Source organism: Ursus maritimus, unplaced genomic scaffold (assembly GCF_017311325.1).
Source record: "Ursus maritimus isolate PB19 unplaced genomic scaffold, ASM1731132v1 scaffold_18, whole genome shotgun sequence".
Lineage (NCBI taxonomy): Eukaryota > Metazoa > Chordata > Mammalia > Carnivora > Ursidae > Ursus > Ursus maritimus.
This window is the reverse complement of record NW_024424230.1, coordinates 12,340,808-12,367,568: the sequence shown is the minus strand read 5'-3', so window position 1 is coordinate 12,367,568 and position 26,761 is coordinate 12,340,808.

The window sequence follows — 26,761 nt, the reverse complement described above, 5'->3', positions numbered from 1 at the left end:
CTTTTCTCACCACACCATTTACCGTAGACCAAATGTTTGTGTTCTCCCAAAATTCATGCATAAAACCTAACAGACAAAGAAACCATTCTGCAAATGTTAGGAAGATGAGACAGAGACAGAGATGGACAGAGGGAATGTCTCATTGTATGATCAGGCAGTGCCCATTTGGTGTACCTTTTAAAATTTACCTTCTAATATTTTGTACATTTTTTTTTAATAAAGATTTTTTATTTATTTATGTGACAGAGAGACAGCCAGCGAGAGAGGGAACACAAGCAGGGAGAGGAAGAAGCAGGCTCCTAGCCGAGGAGCCCGATGTGGGACTCGATTCCGGAACGCCGGGATCACGCCCTGAGCCGAAGGCAGACGCCCAACGACTGCGCTACCCAGGCGCCCCTGTACATTTTTTATACTTTATTTAGAAATAATTGTTTCATTACCAAATTTGATTAAGCATCCCCCCGCTCTACCGCGATGATAGATTACGGTGGACTTGTTGAGGACAGATCCTGAACTGTAGGTTGGCAGAAAAGGATATATTTTTTCTTCTTGCTGATGATTTTGTTAGACTTTATATATGTAACTGTGAGAATTTATCATTCTCATAGAATCTATACTTTTAGATGTTTTGCTCCCAGAGGATTCTGCCAAGATATTTGTAGAAGAAAACAACTATAAAGGTTTGAAAACTCATTGACAAATGTTTTCCCTTATGGTCTAAGGCCTAAATCTCAGTAATAACAATAATCATGTTTAAAGGATAAAGTGATCCTTCCTTGTAAAACCAATATCTCTCATGTAATGGACACGACTGTCCTCTGTCCTTGAAAGATGTCATTCCTTTTCATTTTGATGAGCCCCTATGGCAATTCATCTTCCATAAGAATGACGGAAAATAACTAGAATGAAAAATCGCATTAAACACTAGTGAAAAATAAATGCCTCAAAATTATTCAAAATATGACTAGTTTGAGACACAAATATTTTAAGTAAAACATTTTTATTATTTCTGGGAAAAAAAGCAGAGTGTTCCAATATTTGAAACAAATTATTTACCATGACTAAAACCCATTCAATTTAACTCAGCATGGACTGTTTGAGCTGTTACAATATGGAAGACACTAGGTGAGCTTCTTCAAGAAATAAAAAAATTAACCAGATAGGATCAGTCTTCTTCAAGAGCAGACTTGCCATGATTTTTCTCTTAATGAAAATGATATATGGGGCGCCTGGGTGGCTCAGTCAGTTAAGCATCTGCCTTTGGCTCAGGTCATGATCGCAGGGTCCTGGGATGGAGCCCGCTTGTGCTCCCTGCTCAGTGGGGAGTCTGCTTCTCCCTCCCCCTCTGCCCTTCCCTCTGCTCCTCCCTCTGCTCCTGCTCTCTCTCAAATAGATAAATAAAATCTTTAAAAAAAAGAAAGTGATATATTCCACAGTACAAATCTGTGTAGAAAATGAATTTATATAAAAGTTAAACAGAACAAATTGGTGAAACTTCTGAAGAAATATCTTAGGGTGATTTCTTATTGATTTCTGCAATGGGAGAAAATTCTGTAGTCTCCTATAGCAATTAGTGTCATAAAAGGTAAGCATTCAAAAGACAAATCTACTTGAGGAACGAAAATTCGATCAGCTGTTAATTTCAGTACAAGTGTTTAATTAAAGTCTTGCTTTTTGTTTCTTTGCCTTTGTAGATCAAATTGATATGGATGTGAGGATGTTATTGTTTTTGCTAAAATACGATCTTATATTTAAGGAGTCATTTAAGAAACACATAATTCAAAATTATGATTTAAAAATTGAAGCATTGCAAAAATACTCCCCCCTCATTCATCACCGATACCTCAAACCACACAGCCTGAGTTTAGAAGATAGAGATCACTCAATCCCCTGTTTTCCATTCAAATTTCCTGTTCCTGTTTTTTCTGGTCAAATGCAGAAGGTGAATCCACGGCACATTATCATTTGCCCAGTAAAATCCCCTCCATTCGCTCAATTATTGATGGATGTGCAGTAGCTTAATCATTCCATTTTATCACCGCCACCCATTTGGATTCCCCCTTTCCAACCTAAGCAACTAACCTAATGTCTTTTCATTCATATGTGCTTTTGAAAAGGTATATTATTTTTGTGTCCATGCATTTTGAACTTACATGAAAGCTATTGGGTCATGTATCAAATTCTGTTTTTGTTTTTGTCTTAATTTATTGTTACCCTGCATTGTGTTTATAAGATCCATCTGTGTTGCTAACTGAGCAACTGGTCTGCTGTCCCTTTCTTCTCTATAGTACTCCTTACCGGTTAACCATCAATCTTCATCCACTTTCTAGCAACAAACAAACCCAATCTCGCCTGGAACTCCACACATCCTCAAATAATGCGGCAATAAATATCCTTATACGTGTCCCCTTAGGAGTGTGTGCGAGAAATTCATTGGGATATAAACCCAGGAGTGAACTGCTGGGTCACACTGCAGGCTTATATAAAATTTAACGGAACGTACCAGATGCTCTCCATAGGGGCTGCCGCCGTTTACAACCCACCAGTAGTGATGCCAGTGACCTCTCCGTGAGCTCACCAATTATCCGGCTTTCCAATTTTTGCTAATCTAAGATGTGTAAAGTGAAGTCTCTCTCTCCCTTTTTAATTTGCTCATTTCTGATTTTCAGTAAGTTCAGCTTCTCTTCATATATTCATATACTTCACTGCTGGGTTTCCTATTCATATGCCCTTCGCCCATTTTTCTCCTGTGGCCGCTCTCCCTTTTCCTGTCCATTAACAACGGTTACATGGTGTTTTCTAAATATTATTTCCTTGTTTGTTTAAGGCATGCAAGTACCTTCTTCCATTTACTTCATCTGTTAGATCTGTCCCTGTTATGTGTCTTTGAATAGAAATCCTTAATTTTGATATTACCAAGCTTGTCATGTATATCCCTTATTAATTTTTATTTTGAAATTTTAAGAAGTCTTCCTTTACAAATATATTTCTATTAATTGTATTTAAATCCTATATTTCTCTTAACTTTAAAGGGTGTTTTTTTTTTTTCCTCTCACATTGATTGTTAATCCGTTTTGTATGTATGTATTATAAGGTAGGGATCCAGGTTTTGTTTTCTTTTAAAATAGGTTATTTTCTCAAATATGTTCTTTTAAGTAACTCATACCTTCCCCAGTGATTTGCGGAAACTTTTATGAGAATTGTGTGCCAGTATATAATTTCTGAGCTCTCTAGTACTTCTAGCATACACCCCATATAGTTTTTACCATGACGGCTTTGTCCTATGTCAGTTCTGGGCCACGTACAACTCCTCCTTCCACTCTTCCTTTTCAGTGCTGAATTTGTTGTGGACATTATAGATTTTTGCACTAAGTTTACAAATTCCTCAAAAAACCCAACTGCAACTTTGATAGGAATCTGCATTAGTTTCCTCCCATTGCTGCCTTAAGAAACTACCAGAAACTCAGTAGCTCAAAACAGCCCAGATTTATTATTTCCTGGTTCTGTGGGTTAGAAAGCAGATACGGTCTTCCTTGGCTGAAGTCAAAGTGTCAGTAAGGTTGCATTCTCTTCTGGAGAATTCAGGGGAGAATCTGTTTCCTGCCTCTTCCAGCTTTTAGAGGACACCCACATTCCTTAGCTCCTGGCCCCCTTCCTCCCTCCTCAGAGCCAGCAGCATACCCTCTGTCTGACCCTGCCTCACCTGTCACCTTTCCTTCTGACTACAGCTGGGAAAAGTCCCCCACTTTTGAGGATGCATGTTAATGACCTCAGAATAGTCCGAGGTAATCCCCCATCTCAAGGCTAAAAACCTTAATCACATTTGCAAATCCTTTTGCCTCATAAGGGGACATATTGGCAGATTCTGGGGATTAGGATGCAGACTTCTTTGGGGAATCACTGTTCTACCTACCACAGAATTGCTTTGAATTTATAGATAACTTTGGGGGGAGAAGCCTATCTCTCTTTTAATAAAGATGAGTCACTGTGTCCGGTATTAGAGTTCAATATTTTTCCCCATAGAAGTGTTGCATGTTCTTGGCTAATTCCTGGATTTTCTATAATTTTTGTCACTCTTGTAAATGGTATCTTATTTTGAATCTCATTCTCGAATTGGTTATTGCTAATGTGCAAAAGTGCTATTACTCTTGTAATTGACTCAGAATCTGTAGGCTTGTCCAAGTCTCTTATTAATTCTAGCAGTTTTCTTATGGGTTCTCTCAAACTCTTCTACCTTCTCCATTTCTCTAAACCAGCGGCCAGTCCACCATGGCCTTAGTGCCAAACCCAGCCTGCCACCCAATTTTGCAAATAAAGTTTTATTGGAACAGAACCATGCCCATTTTTTTTGTGTATCATCTATAGCGGCTTTCTCTCTACAATGGCGGAGTTTAGTAGTTGTGACAAAGACTGTAACTGGCCCACAAAGCCTAAAATATTTACTGTTTTGCTCTTTCCAGAAAGTTTGCCAAGCCCTGCTGTAAGTCTCTTGTTCCTTCTCCACTTGCCTTACTTACACACGTGGGAGGAGTCTGTGTCTTTTATGGAGTGTTGACAAGTAGCCAAAGGCCCGAAATATTTACCTCTGCCTAAAATCCGTTACTTCTCATAGTACTTCCTGCGATCATACAAATTCAAGGTCATAAAGGTTAATACAACTCTTTTTAAAACTGTGACTGCTTCCAGGCTGTACAAGGTAGTTTTGAAGCCTATGGCAGGAGCTATAATGCAGGGAAACTCGAAATAATTAATGGGTATGATGAGACCACCTGATACTTAGGTGTTGGGGGAGCCCACAGGTTGGATCCCACGGAAATGGATAATTGATCACTTCAAACTTAATAGCTTTGCTATGTTGTCTAGGGCTGCCCGGCCCTCTGATTTAGAGCGACTGAATTTGTATCGTGGAGCTGTCCCGTCTAGAAAGAAGGATAATAATGATCAGACAGGTATCAGGAGAGGCAGTGCTGGGAAGAGCTTGAAGCGTGCTTCCTATGCCTCCTGAAGGGATCTCAAATTGAAGGACATTCTTCCTGCACTGCTAAATGTGCCATACTTGGAAATCATCGATGAATTTTTAATAAAGGACTCTGTTAGTTGTTAAAAACAAAACAGAGACCTTAGAAGAAAGGACCTATGGGACAGGCACTTAGAAAAAGTTGTTCATTCACTTTAGCTTGGCATTTAAAGTCCTCTATAATTTGCCCATATGTCCGTCGTTCTGAACGTGGCGGCGCAGCACAACCACCCAGGGTGTTTTAAAAATTACAGATTCCTTGAGCCCTGATTCTAAACCTCGTGAATCAGGATCTCCGGAGGTATGATTCCAGAGTCTTTATTTTTGAAAAGCTTGCCAACAGATTTGTGTGTGTCTCGCCTGGCACTTCTAAAATACCTCTTCAACTCTGCTATCTTGCTATCCGTTACCACACCTCATATATCTTTTCTTTAGAAAAAATGGATTTGTCTTTCCCTTACCTGGCTTTTTTCCCCCTTGTCACCATGCATCCCCTTAAAATTCCCTCAGCCGTGTTCATCTACCCAAATACTCCCGGCCTTTCCAGCCCAGCGGACGGGTCACAAATCTTCCACGATTGTCCAGATAGAAGTGACCTTTCCCTTCTTGGAGTTCCAGTGACCATTCGTTCTACTATTTTTATGTAGTTACACAGATATTTCGTCTCTGCTCCTTGAAGGTGGATGGCTCCATGATTAAACAGCTTTGTACCTGTCATTCTTCCCAGCAGTGACTTGATGCAGGGTAGATACTCAAAAGGTGTTTGTTCAACAAGTGATAATTAAGGAACTGTGGCCATCCGGAAGACTACTCTGTTACCAAGAACAATAAAGAGGAAAGGGCTCAGATACATCAGAAACCAAAAGCTTTGCTTCTTTTCTCTGAGAGTTTTGTTTTAGTGGATAATTTATTGGAAAAGATGTCTATGTTCACAAATGAATTTCCACTTGTTAAGTCACTTTCTCTTTCTCTGTCAAGAGCTACTTGGACTGGATTTTATTTAATGAGTGATAAGTAGGGACATTGGTAGCAAGCCAGTGAGAGGGACTGCCCCTGAATATCCGGGCTAGCTTGGGACCATGTGCCCTGCCAACAGCATTCCTTATAAGTGTGCCTCAACCACAGGGGTCCTCAGACTCAGTGTCAGAGGTATACAGAGCCTGTGAAAAATTCTGTATCAAACAAGTGGGATTAATTGCAGAAATTTATATGAAAAGAACTCAAAAAAGAAACATGATTAAAAATGTCTACACACACTCTTTATGTTGCTGGGTGTAGAATACTCACACTGGGCATTTGTCTTCTATGACATGGCAAGGTTGCTAAGTGTGTGGCAGGGGGGAGTTTTGATCAGTAAAGGGACACAATACCTAGTTACGCAGAAGTCCTAAAGGATTGCTCATCCAGAAACAGTTGAATCAGAATGCTAGCTGTGTGCTGACGGGGCTGACATTCCCTACTAACGTTTCCTCTTTTTAGAAGTGTGAAGAATTTGGACAAACCACAAAGTTAGTGGGAACAATCCCTACAAGACTGCTCTCTCTCTCTCTCTTTTTAAAAGATTTTATTTATTTATTTGACAGAGAGAGAGAGACAGCCAGTGAGAGAGGGAACACAAGCAGGGGGAGTGGGAGAGGAAGAAGCAGGCTCCCAGCAGAGGACCCTGGGATCACACCCTGAGCTGAAGGGAGACGCTTACCGACGAGCCACCCAGGCGCCCCAAGACTGCTCTCTCTTCCGACACCAACTGTAGGAGTGAGGGGTTCCCAAACCACCCTCTGTTTTGGTAATTGTCTAGAAGGACTCACAAAACTCACTGAGAGCTGTCATACTCACGGTCACAGTTGTTTTACACAAAATGATATGGAGATTACAATCAGCCAAGGGAAGAGCTGCAGAGAGCAGAGTCCAGGAGGGGTACGAACGTGGAGTTCTCCTCCTGCTCCACCCCAGGAGTCCTGCACAGCATTACCTCCTCCGGGCCATGAGGTACGACAACACACACAGAGTATTGCCAACCAGGGAAGCTCTTCTGAGCCTTTTGTGTGTAGAGTTTTATCTGGGGCCAATCACATACTCCCCGTATGGCCAAATTTTATCCTCCAGCTGTCCTGGAGGTCCAGTTAATACCTTTAGCCATTAATTCCTTTGGAGGTTGGAACTGATATGGTGTGGCCAGAGCCCCATCATAAATCACAATGTTACACTGTCTGGGCCAAAGCCCCCAGGAAAACAAAGACACTCCCATCAAGAAGGACATTCCCGGGGCGGGAGCTCACCGCCCAGTAGTCCACGGTAAAGCCCAGATCTCTCTTTGAGTCAGGTTAATTCTTCACTACAGGAGAGGTTTCAGGCTGATCCTCTTCATCTGGCCTCTCATTCCTCCTCGGCCTCATCATTTCTTGATAGAACTTGATTTCTTGGAAATAGACCTATTTTCAAAGTAACATTTGGCTGGGGTTAGGAAACAATAGTCACCGTCTGGCAGGAAGAGAAAGGGTATTATCACGTAAGGAGAGCTCACCATGCTGTTGGCACACACATGTTCTTTAATCTCTACAACAGCTTTAAAGAAAGATATTATTTTCGTTATTTATAGGATAAAAGAACAAAGCTTCAAAGTGATCATAAGACAGTAAAGGAGCCAGAATTTGAAGCTGGGTCTTCCTGACTCCCACGGGCATGCTGTTTTCACTCTGCCTGACCTGAACCAAGATTGTTGTTTCTCTTCCTCCCTGGGAGCGGTTATTTCTCCTTTTGAGAGCGCGATGTGAGGGGATAAGGGGCCAGGTGAGCCTGAAAGTGACCATGGAAAACTCCATTTTCCCTCAGACTCCCCAGCCTAGCTTAGATGAAGAACCGGCGCTGTGGGAGCCCACGGGGAAACCCCTTTGCCTGTGATATTGTGCTTATGAGTCTCATTTCCTGGAGAAAAGAAAAAAAAAATTAAAACGTACTAAATGCCCATATATTTTAATCCTTTGTACAACGCACTGTAAAGTAGCTACACTTGCTTCCAATTTTATAAATGAGCAAATTGGGGCTCAAAAGAACAGAGAGAGGTGGAGTGGGGAACCTAGTACCAAACCCCGCGGAGCCTGACTCCCATGCTGCCGCAGGCGGCCGGCCTAGCTGCTTGGCGGCTGCATCGCAGCAGCACGCATGCGCAGCTACCTCATGAACTAGGGGCTGCGCAGTCACCAGGAGCAAACTCTCCCACTGCTGTGGAGAGGCACAGGTACAATTACAGTGTAGGGTATTCCTAATATTTTCTAGAAACCGGCCCTGGACGAGGTATCAAGTTTGGAGATAAGTGAAGGCCCTCATCCATTGTATTTCCACCAGGAGGTGCTCTTTTCTACAGCAATGGAGTCGGCTACCCTGTGGGGGCAAGGAAGGAAGGCTGGGCTGGTCTATTTTTAGGTCTATTCTATCACCTATCCTTCCACGGGAGCAGCACCTTTGCAACCTTCATGAATTTGTAATTAAGCTTGGGATTTAGTGCCTCCTTAGAACAGAGTTTTAAGTTTAGGGAAAATTAAGAGAAAACATTATTTTGAAACTCGTAAGATTTGTCCGTAAAGCTATCATTCCTACCAGGTTTTAGGGCTCAGAGCCCAGAGAAGCGTCTATTGCATCCGTCTGAAAGCTGGATACCTGTGAGTCAGTGTCATCCTATAAATCACCTATAACCCCTAGAAGAGGTAAAAGCAGCCAAACGCTATATTTAGTAGATCCTAGACTTGTAATTAAATGACAAAAAGAGAAGCAGGAGACAAGGTGACTAGGGAGAATATGATTCAGCAGGACACACACTTTCTACTTTGGGACTGTCACACATTCTGATTTTGGGAGGAAAAAATTGATTGAATTAATACAAGGTACCCAGCATTGGTTTCCTTAGGGATCAAGATACACTTACTTTAGGTAATGAGCATAAGATCAGGATATAAAATATTTTGTCAGAAAACAAACTTGAAGAGAAGCTCTTTCAAGCAGTCAAAAGAGAATTTTCTGAAAAGATGTTATTTTTTCTTGCATGAATTTGAAAATAGTATTTACTGAATGATTTGATCTTGAGACATTTTTGTGAAGCCACCATTTTGATCCTCTGAGAGTTTTTCATGGGGGTGGGAACTTTATCTTACAGATGCCTGAAATTTTTATATGTAATAACTTCTGTTGCTGTTTTAGATTTAATTCCATTAGGTGAGATGTACTTTCAATAAATATAGTTCGGATCATACTTTATCATACTGAGGTACAAATATGTAGCTTTTATTAACTCTGTCCATTGTAAACTTAAGTCCTTTAAAGTATTTTGTATGGTACAAATATGTAACAACCCTTAATAAATCTCATATTAGTAATATTTTCATAGTAAATGCCACTTTTGGAAACCAAGTATGGGAAAAATGGTTTAGATTTAGATTGAGCCTTGTAGGGAAAATTTTTTGCTTCAATGGGAAACCAAGCATGTTTCGAGCACATTCTGGGTCATCTGAGTGATTCTGTGGAGGCTCTGGGTCTCTGTTTTTCCTTGAATATGTTTGACAACTGTGAAGGTTGTGACTGATATCAATGCAAAATAATTTTTGTTTATAGACATGTAAAAAAATTCGGTCTGGTGGCTCAACCGTCTTTCCTCAGTACGGAAAAAGTCAGTTTGCTTCCAATTTGTAAATTCATTTCAACAGACCTTTACTACGTGTAAATTTGTGCTCCTTCTGCTTCTCTTTTGAACTGGTTGTAACATCTGACTGTTTTCCTAAATACAGCCTTACCATGTATTCATTTTAAATCTGTAGGAGAGTCATGATTTCCCCCTGTTTTTGAAAACTATCCTTTTCAAATTTCACTCAGATGGGACACATGAATGTCATCTCTTGAAGAAGTCAGAGTGGTCTCTTCCTGTCCTCAGTGTATATGGAGTCATATTCATTGTTTCTTCTGCTCTAACATCCTCGGTATTGCTGCTGTCCAATCTGTCCTTTTACTACCTAAATGTTCACAGGTGTATGTTTTGTTTTCCCACTCCAAATGTCAGCTCTTTGATGGTTAACGCTTCTCTATACCCCCTGCAGTGCTTAACATAACATGTCACACATAGTACGGGATCAGCTTGATAACCGCTAGTTGAATACATAATAATGTTGAGTTTCCTGTTTCATCTGCTCTCTGTAGTTTCTCTGTGGTCTTGGCCAGGTTACAAGTCTTGTAGCTCCATCTCACAGAGTGCAGATATCCTAGGAGTCCCTGCTGAGTAGAGTATGAAAAAGGCAACTGGGTTATTTCCCAATGGCTTTGAATGTTAATTTTTATTATTTTTTTCATATTATTTTTATATGATGGCAGCACTCAGTGAAAAGAAACCAAATCTATCTTGAGTTATGAATAGATTTGTCTTTTCTGATGTCTGCTTTGTGAACTTAAATTATGTGGAGGAATTTTAGCTCTGAAGTGTCCTTTTCCCAAGGTTTGAATGTCTGGAAGGCTCCATCCCAAGGATGAATGTGGAGAATGAACACTCTCCTGAGAAGTGAACCAGTGGTATATACCTTCTAGAAACCTAAGTAGATGATGGTTTGTGTATGTTTAGCCCTTAATAGAATACTTTGATATGCGTTTTCATATTTGCTCTTCAAAGTAACTTTATTACAGACAAATGTACTATGTCTCTATTTTAAAGCTGACTAAACCAAGGCTTTATCAAGTTAAGTGGCTAGAGATTTAGAAACTAGGCCCCTGATACCCTACCTCATTCTCATTCCACTAAGCCAAGCTACTCCCCTTGTCTTGGGAAGGTCCACCTGTAGGAGCATATCCCTTCATGGCATAGTCTTTCTGGTACACTATGGATCCATCTACAGCCTATTCTCAGTTTTACCTCGAGTGTTAAAATTATAAGGATATAAAGATGACTGTTAGCCAAAACATAGGTTTATTTTTCTTTTACACATGGATGAGGGCCTAGGTTGAACTCAGATATTGAATTCTCCTGCATTTTATTTTTCTCAGAACCAAGAACTTAACTGTATGACACTTTCATGTTGAGCAACTCCACTCAGGTCACTTGCTTTCCAAGGTCTGTCGAGATCACTGCTAGCATAGTGACGGGAAATCCTGGATCTGTGGGAATGTGGCAGGTCTAAGGTTGGTCTTGGAGAGTCTTTCCCAATTTTGTCACATATTAGAATCTAGAACTTTGGGATCAGAATCACTAGGAATGGGGTCGGGGAAGAAATTTTTATAAGCTGTCCAGGTGATTTTGCTGCCCGCTTTTTGGAAAACACTGCTCTAGGAAATTGAATTCCGGACAGGTCGCACAGAAGCCAGAGAACTGGAAGAGGTGGGTGGGTGGAGGCCCCATTGTCCCAGAAGGCACTCCTCTGACTCTTATGTCTTTGACTCTTTCCTTGTATGTCCTCTGAAGTGACTGGAAGGAACTAGGAGTAAAAGCGACCCCAGACCATTCTCTAGAACTCCCTAGAAGCATTTGCACTTGTATGGCTCTGCAGAGACATACGAATCACTGGCACGGCACCAAGTTCACAGAACCTTAAAATTAAGTATCGTGGGGGGCCTGTAAGTTTTTTTCAGCTAAAATACTAATTATGAAAATAATGACAACAAATTCTTCCTTAGAAGAGCACTGGAGTAAAATATTTAATAGAACATTGACTAAGAAGGAACTGAAACTAACATGTTCTACCGGGAGATATTAAAGAAGACAAATAATTGGAGAGCGTACCTTACTTCAGGAAGAAAGTGGAATGCACAAAATCCTTCAATGGGTTCTGACACTCACAGTAAAATCCCCCGCCACTTAGCCAAAGGTGCTTCATGGTGGGACCTCTGACCCCTCTCTAATATTATCCTCTTCATCTCCCTTCCTTGACACTCTCCAGCTCCTCTGCTCTCCCGCCTCTTCCCTTTGATAAACACATGGCTCCCTTCCTTGCGTCCTTCAGGTCTGGATCAATACTGATTTCAGAAACCTTCCTAATCATCTGCAATACAGTATCACCCCATCATCTTTACTTTGCTTTATTTTTCCTTCAGAGCATTTAACCTCTAGCACTGCCCACACTCTGACTTCATGTTATGTATCTGTTTTTTATTGGTTTTGACTCTTTCATGCAAATGTGCCATAGGGAAGGCTCTTTGATTTTTCCATCGTTGTGCTGGTGTCTCTGGCCCATGTAGCCCGCTCAATTCATATTCATTACGTGAATGGATGAATGGATTCTCATTAACCTACTCTACAAATTCAATGAGATCCCAATAAAAATCCCATCGGATTTTAAAAATCTTGATCAAATGATTAAAAATTCATACATATTAAAATTTAGAATATCCATACTTTTTGAAATAGAAATTCTACTTGCAAGTAATTATTCTAAAAAATAATTGAATGAATATTCAGAGGTATCTGTACAAGGGTGATCATCACAGAATTATTCATAAAGCCAAAAAGAGACAATAGTTTTAAGTCCATTGATTAAAGCTAGTTTGTATAATTTGTGGTTCATCAAATTAAAGGATAATCTCAACAGAGACATCGCAGTAAGTGGAAGATGTTATCAAATAGAATATTTAATAGACTATTTAAAATATATGCTACGTGTATTTGTATACATATATACACGTAACATGCCTATAAGAATACATATGAGGATATTGACAGTATTTATTATTGCTGGGAGGACAATCTTCACTTATTTTAAACCCTTTACTTTCCTCCGATAGGAACTGATTATTTTTAAAATAAATAATATTTTATCTTGAAAAAGAAAAAATACCAATTCCAATGCCTTTATTGTACTGAGGAAGAAGTTGGTCTCAAGATACACATTGTGGGTTTGTGTATGTGTGTGTGTGTAAGATGGGGATAAAGAAGTTCATCCAATAAAGTCCATCCGGAAAAGAGGAGCAGGTTTGGTTTAACTGAAAAGCTGAGAGATGTTTTATTTTTCCCGCACCAAACAGCTATGTTTGATGAACCTCAAGCTTAGATGTCACATTGCCTTGCGGCAAGACACTTGATTGGGTTGTAGATATACTCTGCTAATAGAATGTATCTGTCTCAGAATCCTAATGCAGCAAAACGAACTCACACAAAGAATCTCTTTAGATAGATCTTGGTGAATCTTCTCGCTCATTTCAACCCCAATCAAACCTATATTAAAATATTAATGCAAGGATTAAACTATCCAAGTACCAGGTCAGACGGGAAGAAGATCCAAGGAAATGCGGCCAGATGACTGGTGCATCCTGAGGCATCAGGTTGTGGTGTCGGCCTGTGAGCTCTTAAGAGATAGCTATTTGCATAAAGCAACAGTCTCAAGGAAAAAATATTTCTCAAAGATAACGACATTGGTAGTGACCTGGGTGTATTTGCTGCCTAAAGGATGGTTATTTGTTGTTAAACGTAAGTGGCTTTTCCTCCATGTATTTGTTTGAATTTCATTCCTGAATATTTTAAAAGTGAATCATGTACATGTTAGGTTAGAAGAATCTGAACGGGGCGCCTGGGTGGCTCTGTCAGTTGAGCATCTGACTCTTAGTTTCGGCTCAAGTCATGATCTCAGGGTCTGGGGATCGAGCCTGGTGTTGGGCTCCATGCTCAGCGAGGAGTCTGCTGGAGATTCTCTCCCTCCCTCTCCCTCTGTCCTCCCCCCACTCTCGCACTCTCTCTCTCTCTCAAAATAAATAAATGAATCTTGAAAAAGAAAGAATTTTGAGTAGTTAAGTATTTGAGAAGTCAAATTTTGAGAAGTCTAAGCTGGGAAACTCACGGGAGATTGTGGGGTCAATGTGAGAGAAACATCGGGGCTACAGCTGGAGAAAGGTGTCCCCTCTGAGTGGACATGACCCCATAAGATGTATGGTTTGGAGAGCCTATCCTTTGGAGAAACTGGGAGAAAGGCAGTATGGACATGGTGAGGGCTGACAGGAAAGGGGGCCTCCTTTATTTCTCCGAGCTGAGGTCTTGAGAAGGATGTGTCTCGGCAAGGACAGAACACGGATTCCGTGAAGCCTGAGCCGGAGTCCTCACCACTGGTAGCTGGAGCTGGCTTCAGTGGGAATCCTGGATTCCCTCCTCCGTCCCTGCCTGCTTTTCCAGTGTTGCTCCCTCTTCCCCACATGGACTGTATATTCTTGTGTCTTTACAGCTTGGCTCTGTTTTATTCTCAGCACACTTTTAGAACTTCCCGTTCCCTTGCTTTATGCTGATTATTTACATTTATTTTCCACTTCAGTTAACCTCATCTGTTCTTTTTTTTTTTTTTTTTTTTTAGGCTTTTTGCTCCTTCTTTTACAATTTTTCTTCTCTTTAAATTCTTATTTTTAACACATTTGGGGAAAAAATGCATCTATTTTAGCCTCATAGAAAAAAGTACAACTTCCTAAGCTGTGCGTGATTCAATTCTTAAAACTGTTCTTTCTAATATTATTGTTTCCATTGTTTGCATTACCCTTTTCACTCCGTTTCATTTTCTTTTCCCTCGTCCTTAAATTTCACCTTTACTCTTTTAGCCCTCTGCCCTTCCTTTATCACTCTACCTTAATTTTTTCTATTTTTGCTCTTCACCTCTCTGTCTCTCTCTTTATAAATAATTATAAAATGACCTAGAGGCCTTTTAGCCAGCGAAGCGGTGATAACTAGACACTCCCCACCACAGACAGGAGCTGTGGGAGCCACGAGCTCCCTCTTCCCGCTAATGGAGTTCCTGGTCCACTTAGGGATGGCTGTTAAAAAACCTCGCCTGGATACCCCAATTTCCCCACTGGCTATTTGTGTGCTCGACACTTCCGATTTCCCGGAATAGTGTTTCTTGTAAACTCTCATCCCACCTGGTCTTTACCTAAACAATATCTATTTAAAATCTCTTGTCTGTTGTTTATGCTATTGAATTTGAGATAAATGATCAAGAGGAAAATACAAGGTGGCAGCACTGGCAGCCACAGCAGAGATGGGACGCTGTGGGCAAAAGCCCTGCCTGCAAGACAGGTCCTTCGTAAACAGCAAAGTGGCGTTGGAGTGCGTACGGGTACTTACGGAGAAGAGACACAGGCCTGCTTACAATGCCCTCATCTCCCTGTTGATCCCACGTCTCCTCTAGTGAGTGGAGCATAAGACGATCTGACTTTTCAGCATCTCCTAGAGCTGTTCCTAAATTCTTCACTCTCATTGTAGGGTTTAGAAAGAGTTTGTTTAGAGTAACGTTTTTTTGGGGGGGGGACAATTATAAGCTTACTTGATGGCAATCTTCATTTGTTAGGACTTGTATTTGGCACTCTGAATCTGCCTGGAGTGTCCTGCCTAAGGAGGAGAAAGGTTCATTTTCTTAGACATGGACTTTGTTTCCAAAGTTCCCACAGGGAGGAGGAGGCCTGCGCTGGGCTTCTCTCCAAGGACCTGTGATTCTAGGGCTGGGCAGAGCCCTTGGAGCTCTAGGATCAACATTCAGGTTGTTAATGGAATACCCGAATTATACACACCTTCTTCCCTGATGTTCTGTGTTCCCTAAGAAAGTTCTTTCACCATTAAGCGAATTTCCTATTTTTCCTAACCTGTTGAGGAACATCTCATATGAATAGTGATTCAAGAAAAGCAATTTCTACATTGATATAGCTGGGTAACTTTGCTTGTCATTTTTTCTTATATGTATGGCATATAATATCAACTTAATTGTCACCTTCCTTAGAATAAGGGTAATAATGCTTTCTATCTTTTGTACTCCCATAGTATCCATTTCATTAAGCTAGACACAGTGGACAGGTAGAATGTTACTGACATCCTTTCTTTAGGTCTCCATATTTTGGGGTTTTTAATATATTATACAAGGAGGAGAATGCCATTATTTGAACTGTGTCTTGCATGGTGTATTAATTACCATTTGGTCAGTAAAAAACAACCACGAACCCTCAGGGACATAGCCTAACAAACATCTCTCATGTATCTGCTGGGTTCATCCCACCCAGGCTGGGTTTGCCTCAAGGGCTCTGCTGATTTTGACTGGGCTCACACAGACATCTGAGGTTGGCTGGGTCTGGGTAATCTAGGCAGGACCCGGCTGATGAAATGCGGCTTCACATGTCTCTCTGATCTCTACATGTGTGTAATTCTTAACTGTCCAGACAGAATGCAGGCTCCTTGAAGAAGTGGGAAAAATTATACCTTCGAGGACTGGAAACGTGAGTCCTGGTGTTGACTCTGTCATTAACGAGTTAGGGGAGCTGTTTTAGTCTGTGTGCATTGCTATCCTTAAACTGTGGGGGCTAAAGCAGAAGGTATCTACAGGAAGGCACTCCACTTTATATCTTAAGTTTCTTTTCAGTTTACGAAGCATCTCATTTAGCATGCTGTCAGGTACAGGGTAAGTTTTTAACATATGTTTTTTATTGATTTATAAATGATTACTTTACAAGCATAATAAGATATGTGAGCATGCCCCCCCACCCAAAACAAGACCCTAACCTTAACTGTATGAAAATGTAGAACTGAATCAAGTGTAATAAAGAATGTTACTTGAAGGGGAAAGTTGAGCTGGCCCTGAAATGTTATAGTTAGTTCAATGATCTTTTATCAGTAATCAACACTTAAAATCGTGATAACCTTAGTCATTCTTCTTAAGGCCAAATTGTCATCCTCTAAATTCTCAAGTGTTTGAACATTAGCAATGGATTCATGATCATAAGTTGGTGAAAAATGGATATTCCAGATCAAAATATAGGTTCAGACCAAATCCGACCGTGGCAGAGGGCACTACAAAGCCATGGAGAAAAGAGGGTGGGTGATGGGATAACGTAGACGGGAATTGCTGCCTCAATTTTCAAAAATGAAAAAAAGAAAAAGTTTCTCTTGATAGCTATAGCTTTGGCAGTTTGTAAGGCCACTCGTAAGGGTGACAATGATTTTTCATTTGGTTTTTTGATTCAATAAAGCTACCCATCAAGGCAGAGAAAGTTTGCACTCTATTTGCCTGTCTGCTAGTGAGAGCGTAGATCTTTCTCCCAACCATACACTTTGCAAGCTAAATAGTATTCTTCATGTCAAGTAAGATTGGCGGGGCTGGTTTCAGCACGGCCGAGTCTCATCCCAAACTGTGCTTGCTTGGAATTTCTCCTTGCTCTCTTAGCAGGCTACACACTAGTTCTGATTATTTAGGTCCCTGTGATGTGTGTGGCACACGGGAGGTGACTTCTTATCTAAGTGCAGAAGCTGCCTGATAAACAGCAGGGATGAATAATTTATAAGGAAGCAGTATGGAAAGTGGCATTTCACACTTCTTTCCATGTAAAATGTCGCATGAATTCCAAACAGGCTAAACGGTTTGGTAGGAAACAAATCTGAAATCGCTAGTGAGAGAAAGGAAAGAGAGGGTTCTATAATGTGGTAATTATGGGATTACTCAAGAAGGATTCTGATTCAAATTTTGCTCTCCATTGATTAATTGTGAAAACAAATTACAGCTTCTCAAATCGATATTAGGAAATAATTATTATATACATGGAAATGGCATCAATAAGGCAAATAGGCTTGGATTTTCTTCCACTCGATTTCAGTCAATTTACAGTAAATGAATCCTGAAAAACTGCATTTTTCATTTTCTAATCATGCAGTAAGCCCTCCGTTAAAAGAGAACCCCAAAATGGGGTTTGATATATTATTATGCATCATATTGCATAGTTAACATTAGTCCTCTTAATCAGAAAATCTAATCAAATTGGGTCTCTGAATTCAAATCACCAAGCCGTGACTAACTCTTTATTACCGAAGATGGTTAGCAAGATTAAACCGAAACCATAGAAAATCAAACTCTTAAAACTAAGATTGCATTTTTATTCCATTCGATAATTAATATTTAGTAAGTTGTTATTTTTGGAAAGCTAAAAATTTAGAGTTATCTTATTAAATTCTTGAATTATTACTCAATCTGGCTTATGGTAATACATCATTTTTTGAAGAATGAGAGTCCTCAAAGGAATCTGTTAGATATCCTGATATTCGAAATATTATAAGAACACTGGGAGAGAGAAAAAGATTAAGTTGTTGCTTTCATCTTTAAGAACCCATCACTCACTCTGGACAAGAGGAGAGCAGTGAATGCCTTTGAGAATTAGAGACAATGAAATGAGTATCGCTAGTCTGGTAGATTCACAGAGAAGAGATCAGCCTGGCCTGGGACTCTCATGAAGGCTTCATAAATGACCTGAAAGTTTGTTGTTTATTTCTCAACCCTTCTCCTCCCTTCTGGCCAAGAAACTTTCCCATCCCCATCTCCTCCTTCACCCTGCCTGCAGCCTGAACTCTGGCGGTACCTCCCTAAATGATAGCCTTGCATTCGGCCAGACACTCCCAGTGCATCCCAAATGCTCTTGCTTTGTCCATCGTCCATCTTCCTGATACCGCCCCTTGTGCAAAAAGCACCACCTAGACTGGCCCCTGAGCCAAATGCACAAAGTCCTTCTTGAAAGGCGCCTAACTTGCCCACATTCATATAGCCAGCAAGTGGGAGAGCCAGGACTCATACCTACGTGCTCTGCTTCCAGAGTTCATGTGATTATTCAAAATATCAGATTGTAATCACACACGGACTTGCTTGTCTCCCATGAGACTTTAAGTTCTTCGAGAACAGCAACAACACTGTCTTACTTATTTCTGTATTGCTGGCGCCATGCCTTCATCAGATACTCAATAATTGTTAGATAATTTCAGAAATCTTGTATGTTGAAGGTGAAGGACCCAGTCAGGGAAGCAGAGCTTATACCAGGTGCATCGAGAGAGAGGATCAACAGGGAGAATTTGCTGAAAAAGTCTTGGAAAGGCTAAACAGATAAAAAGGGGAGTTAGTGTTTACTGGGTATACGATTCCAGTGTTCCGAGATCGAGAAAGTTCTGGAGATGGATGGTGGTGATGGTTGCACAACCCTATGGATGTACTTAAAATCACTCAACTCTACACTTAAATATAGTTAAGACAGTAAATCATATGCTATGTGTATTTTACCACAATAAAAAAAAAACTGGAAAAAAAAAAAGGGGACAAGAACCCTACCCAGGGGTTGGCATCGACAGGGAGTGGACCAGGCGTGGGGCTAGAGGGATGGTGGGGGAAGATAGAGCTGCCAGGGCTGAGAGGACAGGCTGTCTGTGGGGAGCAAGGACCCCGGGGTAAGCCGGTTGTCAGTGCAGCCCAAGGAATATCATTTGCAGAAGTCAGGAACAGGGGGAGGGCAGGGAACGGAGTTTTCAGATTGAACAGGGACACACCTGGCACAGGGCAAGATCCTTCAGAGGGCAAATAGGGGGTGGAGAGCATGGCGGAAACAAACAGGGCGTGAGGGGGTCAGAATGGAAAAGCTGTCTGGATGGGGAGAGACACAGAAACGTGTGAATCTGGCAATACAGAGACAAATGTTTCAGTAAAGGGAGGACAGTGTGGGGGGCTATCTTTAAACTTAGCTGGAGGAGTTTTTACATCACATCGCTGTTTGGGAGCAGAAAGCATTCAGTGCGCTCTTTAGCACAGACAAATACGGTGGGTCCGTTACACACTAGAGGTACGTTGGGACAGTTTCCGAGCACCGACTCCGATGCTATGAATCAAATAATAGAACACTGTGACGTCATCTCTCACAACCTCATTCTTCTAACAAGGCATCTATTGCTCCACATACCCCCCTTATGAGGGAGGTTCCTTTATCATCCATCAGGAAACTGAGGTTTAGAGAGGTCAAGTAACTTCCAAGGTCACTCACGGGGAAGGTGGCAGAGCTGGGAGCCGAATGAGGCCGGTAGACGCCAGAGCCCACGCGCTGACCCGGGATCTCGCGCTCGGCTCTGTTTCAGCACACTCAGCCCTCCGGTGGCTATATTTGGAGATCTCTGGAGACAGATGGCACAGTCGTCAGTAGCGTGGTCCAATGATTAGTCACTCCACAATCAATACGTGATTTTTAATTTTAATTTCCGAATGACTTTTTCTCCCTGTGCTTTATTTCTTTGTCCAAGTAGAGAACATCTGCTCTGGGACTGGTATTTATCTAAATGCAATCTCTTTTCTTTCCACACAAAACCACTTCCTAAGCACTGACGTATGAAAGAGAAAATGGTTTTAGTTCACAAGGAGCGATCTCTGCCCTCAGGAAACTTGAATATGTCTGAAGAAGCTCAAATTCCCATAGGAAATGGGCATCAATTTCACCTCCTTTGCCATTTCTTTACAGGTTTTGTTTTTATCAAGAGCTTTTTCTAGTTTCTAGTTTTTTTCGGCATCAAATGCATGATTGCTATGGCTCTTGTGATTTTTTCCTCTGCTACGTTGTTGTGGTTTGGAAAATCTCCATGAGTTACTTGATTCTTCGAATTAAGCATGGTAGGTTTTTTACCCCCTTTTCCTGGCTTTGGATGCCTCTAGAACCCTATTAGACACGAAATGCGATCCTGGGTGGATCTCCACCAAGGACCCAAGTGGATTCTCTCCACCTCAAGGAATTCACTGAGGCTTGCAGGCAGTTGTTCTGCTGCAGGCAAGACTCATTCTCTTTATTTAAATAATTTAAGAAATGAGTAAGTGTTCAGAACATATTTTTATGAGGACCGTACTTGGGGTGATTTTGAGTTGGCCATCGGGAAAAAGTAAACAGCCACAGCTCTCAACCATTCCTTCCGAACAAAATCTTCTTGAGGCCAGAGAACATGTCTTGAAGCACAGTTGGTATATTATTACACATCCAGCAGGTAATTAATTATAATATTTTAAATGGCTGTGGAGGGCAGCCTGAGGCACGCGTGCTTTTGGAAACAGATTTTGCATATCTACTGAATGGCATAATAGCTAGTTTCTGAAAATATTAGTCTTAGAGGAATCATTCTACCCATACTTTACTCTTTATAATTACATCTGAAACTTCTCCAGTGATGAGGTTTCTTTTAATTTGTAAGTATCTAGAGATCATGAACCAGGTTATGTTACTTATTATGAAAAGTTCTCAACTTCGACACATGAATAGGCTTGATGTGCTAGTTAATCTACTTAGCTTCTCTGGTTAGCAGCTGTAAGCTCTGTCCTTAACCCTATGAACATGTGCTTGGGCTCTAGGGACAGGGGGAAATCACTCATCCATAGATACATCGTTAACATCTGCTTTGGGCAAGACGGTTTTAGATGATGGCTGTGGGGGAGAGGCTTAGAGATACAGCCTACCTTGACCTTGATCCAGGACAATTGCCTGGTCTAGGTCTGAGGCGATTCCTGGGCTTTCTCGTGTCAACTCTGCAGAGGTCATGGGCAAACCAGGAGGAGCTGATCACCCCACTTGTCCTTGAAGAACCTACAATCGAATTGGCAAGAGAAGCGCGCATGAAAGGTGAGAAATAAAAATAAAGTACTGTCAACTGTGAGGAGGGAGCAATGATTTCCAGCTGAAAGGATTTGGGGCCAGGCGAGTACAAATCCCTTGATATTCCTGGGGCTGGGGGAGAAAAATTAGATGAACGGCGTTTTGGTAACGATGGCCAAAATGATATAAAACAGAGGGAGCCAATGTTATCTGTGGTTCCTGCAAAACAGGGAAGAGAGCCCATCACTGGAGAGAAACTGCAAAGCATCTCTGCTGGGTAGAGAGCGACTGGGACCAGACTGGGGGACACTGAAGGCTGGCTCCTTGTCCCCTTCTGAGAAGATGGGACAAACCTGGCAGTTAAGGAGAGCACGTCCTGCAGAACTCCATGTATATTCCTTAATTCAGAGCTGGGAAGGTAGACTGTGGGCAGACAGGGAACACACTGCCCGCAGAGTCCCTTCTGCTGCTGGGAGCTAGGGAGCCATCCCGGGCAGTTCCTGAGAGAGTCCAGGGCTCCCATCCAGTGGGGATCTACCAACAGAGTGAAGAGTGAGTCAAGGCTCTCCTCCAAGCAGCGGGCCTCCCTTTGATAGAGCAGAATTGCCTGCCTGAGTAGCTTCCTAAGGAGAAGCCTGGATCTGTGGGCCCATCGTGGAGCTGAAGATGAGCACAGAGTGAGACACAGACGGCTGACCCCGGGCACACAGGTGGAGACCTCACAGAACTGGCCTGGCTCGCCCGTGGTTCTGACTTTCTCCTGGTTGCTTTTAGGCTGCTAGTTTCCCTAAACTGGGAAAGCAAATTTAAATACAAACAAACAAATAAAATCTTTTGAGTTTAAAAATCTGAGCAGAGATTTCTAACAGCAAGCAGATGGACAGTGAGGAGACACAAGGAGAATCCTCCCCCTCTGTTTACGTGCAAACAGGAGGCAAGGAGAGATGGCTCCTCTCTCAAGGATGCGTCAACAGAAAACAGCCCACAGGAGGCCTGGGGAAAGATTTTACGGCTCAGAATAAGGAGAGGGACAAGGGACTCAACATCCAGGAAACGAGCTGGTTTTGAAAAGATTTACTACAGGAAATAAATTATATTTGGGCAATACCTGCTTTATGATCTCAGTAAAATACAAGACAAGAGGGGCTTTTATATAAGAAGTGGAAGACGACACGGAATCACACAGGCCGAGGTAAAACACAAGCTGTCTCAAAGTCAAAGGAAGGGAAAGGAAAATGAGAGAATCAAAGATGCAAGCGTGGGATTTAAAACTGTATTGAAGCTCGTAAAAGAACGGAACCAACACTGCAGAACTTCAATTAGTGGATGAGAAACACCCTTGACGAGCTGAACCGAACACAACGGAAATAACCAGAGGGACGGAAATGACCAGACTTGCTCGGGGAGAGGCGGTTTAGGGTTCCAGCACCAGCAAGTTTGACGTTTCGGAACCTGAGACTGACGCAAATACAATCATGTAAACATACAACATAATTTTCTGAGCTAAAGAAAGACCCAAGCCTGTCTAGAAAAAGAGCTCAGTGAGTACCCGAGAGAAGTTGAGAAACATGGAAAATGTTATTGAAAAGAGATCAACATCTCCATTTTCTCACTGTGAACATTTGGATTTTCCACAAAGAAATGGGAAGAATACTGGCCGAGTTCTAAATGATGCTGATCCAAAAAATATTAAGACTGAATAATTTTCCTATATCTTTTTTTTTAAAGGTTTTATTTATTTATTTGACAGAGATAGAGACAGCCAGCGAGAGAGGGAACACAGGCAGGGGGAGTGGGAGAGGAAGAAGCAGGCTCTCAGCGGAGGAGCCTGATGTGGGGCTCGATCCCAGGACTCCGGGATCATGCCCTGAGCCGAAGGCAGACGCTTAACAACTGAGCCACCCAGGCGCCCCAATTTTCCTATATCTTAAAATAATTTATTGAAGATAAGGGTTAAAGATACAATTAATAATAATAACAATAATCGTAAGGAGCTAGAAATAAACTGATGAATGAAGTATTTAAATACATGAGAATTCTTACATATCATACTCCAAAACCTGACTGAGTAATGTGAATGAAAACTGGAATACATGGAGATTAAGTCCCTACTCTTAGATGCAAAGATTCAATATTGCATAGATATCAGTTTGCTCCCAATTTAATGCAATTCCAATTAAAATCTCAACAGAAATTTTTTGGGACTTGGCAAAATGACTCCAAAATATGGAATTACCAATGTACAAAAAAGAGCAAGAATATTTTGAAAAAGAGGAATAACAGAGTAACACAGCTGACTGAAAAACAGAAAATCCAGAAATAGGGATACACACAGAAGTTTGTCATATAGAATTCAATTGCTATTAAAATCAATGGGAGAAATATGTATTATCAAATAATATCAAGAATGTTTACTATGAGGAAAGTAAAATGTAATGACACAAAATTAATTGTAGATTAATTATAACACTAACTAGAAACAATAATACCATAAAATAATAAACATAATATGGCAATAAATATATCCATACATGAATGTGGATTTGAGCGCATGGCATATTAAAATCTTCTTTATGTTATAAAACACAGTTAAATACAGGAAAAGCACGTAAAGCAAGTTTTTAATCAACATATGAAGAGCTCCTAAAATCCGTAAGAAAATCATAAACACCCTATTAAAAAAATTTTTAAAGAACATCTAAAGTAGATTTATAAAGAAGTAAAAATAATAGTGGTCAGAAATTAGGGGGGAGGGGCACCTGGCTGGCTCAGTCTGTACAGCATCTGATTCTTAATCTCAGGGTTGTGAGTTTGAGCCCCATGTTGGGGGTAGAGCCTACTTCAACAAACAAACAAACAAACAAACAAACAAACAAACAACCCAACCACAAAATAAAATTAGAGGGGAAAGAGTTTTACATGATTCTAATAAAACGTAATTTTAAAATAACTTTTTTCATTTATGAACTTGGTGAATATTGAAAATACTAAGAATTGTTGAGGATGTGGAGGGTACTACTTCATACTGTTGATGGAATTATAAATTTGTATGTTTCCGGAAGGGAGTTTAGAAAGATGTGTTAGTTGCCAATACTTTTAGAAATATTTCTATGATTTGGGCCAAAATAAATAATTGGAAATATTTATTTAAAATAAATAATTCACTATTAACTTATAATGGTAGAAACTGGGAATAATCTATGCACCTTTATGTTATTATTTAAAGAAATTATGGTATACTTATCATAGAATATTATGCAGCCATGGAAGATATATTTTCAAAGACTGTAATACCTAAATTAATGTGCTGTGACTTAAACTCATCTTGCATATTTTCAAATTTTTCTATGAGCTATTTTATTTATGTAATACAAAATTATGTTATTTTATGAAAACCGAAGTGTTTGCCCCATGACTGGTCATTCAGGAACACAATTATTTGCAGCAGAAACAGCTTAGAATTACTACTTAAGACAATGAATTTACTGTTTTTTTTTTTTTTTCTTCAGAAATACCACTTATAACTTTGGAGAAAAAAAATCTTGACTTAAAACTTACAGTTTCAGGGGATGTCTGGGTGGCTCAGTCAGTTAAGCATCCAACTCTTGACTTTGGCTCAGGTCATGGTCTCAGGGTTGTGAGATGGAGCCCTGCGTTTGGCTCTGCACTCAGCACAGAGTCTGCTTGAGATTCTTTCTCTTTCTTCCTCCCCTCTGCCTATCCTCTCTTTTTTTTAAAGATTTTATTTATTTATTCGACAGAGATAGAGACAGCTAGCGAGAGAGGGAACACAAGCAGGGGGAGTGGGAGAGGAAGAAGCAGGCCCATAGCGGAGAAGCCTGATGTGGGGCTCGATCCCACAACGCCGGGATCACGCCCTGAGCCGAAGGCAGACGCTTAACCGCTGTGCCACCCAGGCGCCACACAAACTGTATTTTATATTACATCAGATTTGTTTGTTCTTAGGATGATCTGCAAGAGCTTTTAAAATGTAAAGAGAATATATGAAGAATTACGTCACATGGTCAGAAGAGGGAGCTTTTAGATTGCAAAAAATAAAAAAAGCAAGAATCCAAGCACTCTATTATCAGAAGTATAATATTATTTCAAGTCTGAATATTGAATACTAATGAAAATGTATGTAGCCATAGAAATATTTCTTTATCATAGCTTAAAAAAATCTGTTTTGTTTCATGATTTAGTGAAACATTAAACTTAATTTCATTCTTAATCAAGAGATTTTCATCTCACTCTAATATCTGTCCTCCTACTGGGCACATCTGACCTTTGTAATTATTGCTGACAAACAAAAAGCCTGGCTGATCAAGGTGTATACTGGTCTGCTTTACCTCTTTCTCTTTTGCATGTAGTGTGTTTGGCGTAGGAGCCAAGGGACAAGATGGCGGACAGCAAGAAGTCATGAACACTAACCATTGAATAATTCAAGATTTTTTACCTGCTGTTTAATGAAGACACAAGGGCAAAGTTCCCTTTCAAAACAGTTCATTAAATATAAAAGTTGAAAGTAAATCAATCTAACTGAAGTCTTTTTTCTATATCAACACTCAAAGTTTAAAACTAGTGTTCCTGTTCCCAGTATGTGGTAACTCTTTATAAATTCAGCCATGCTTGGACGTTCTGTAGTAAACTATAGCACACTGAGAACCAGAAGTGAGTTCTGTTATTATCATTGCTATCATGATAATGGGAAGTATAACCTAGAGTGCGGGATGCAACAACAATGAGGATAGCTCTTTTTAAGTTAGTGTTGAGTTATCTTAAAGGGAGAATTTGAAATGGTTACTCAACACTTTTCGAATATATGAGGGTTGATCACACCCAGAGGGTGAGACCAGATGTTTTCCATCCTACCAGTGAAAAAAGACAGTAAATTGCGAATTTCAGTGAACACTGAAAAAACAATGAATGCGAGTAAGGGGGAGTTTAAGCATCTCCTGCTTTTCAGTGTGTGGATGGGTGCAAGAAGTCTGGACCTGAACAACCTTAAATGTGTCCTCTTATTTGCATATGACTGGCTTAGATTACCCTTAGCCTTTTTGTTCTGAATTTATGCATGCCACTGATTTAATTGCACAAAATTATTTCTTAGGCTCTCAGCACTAAGTCAAGTGACAAGGACAGCTGATGTTTCCTGCACCATAGGAAGGAAGAAAGGACTGGAGAGAGAAGAAATCTCAGGCATCCATTGCGTATAGGGAGAGTTGGTGTTTGAGGAAGAGAAAACAGAGGGCCATTATTCAAATCGGTGAGAAGAAAAGGTATTCTGTCTCTTTAGTTCACTCTTCACCCTCTTCCTATCACTAAGCACTCATGTACATTTTCTGTTTTAAAAGATGAAAACTTCCTAAGAAGAAGAGGAAGGAATTCTTC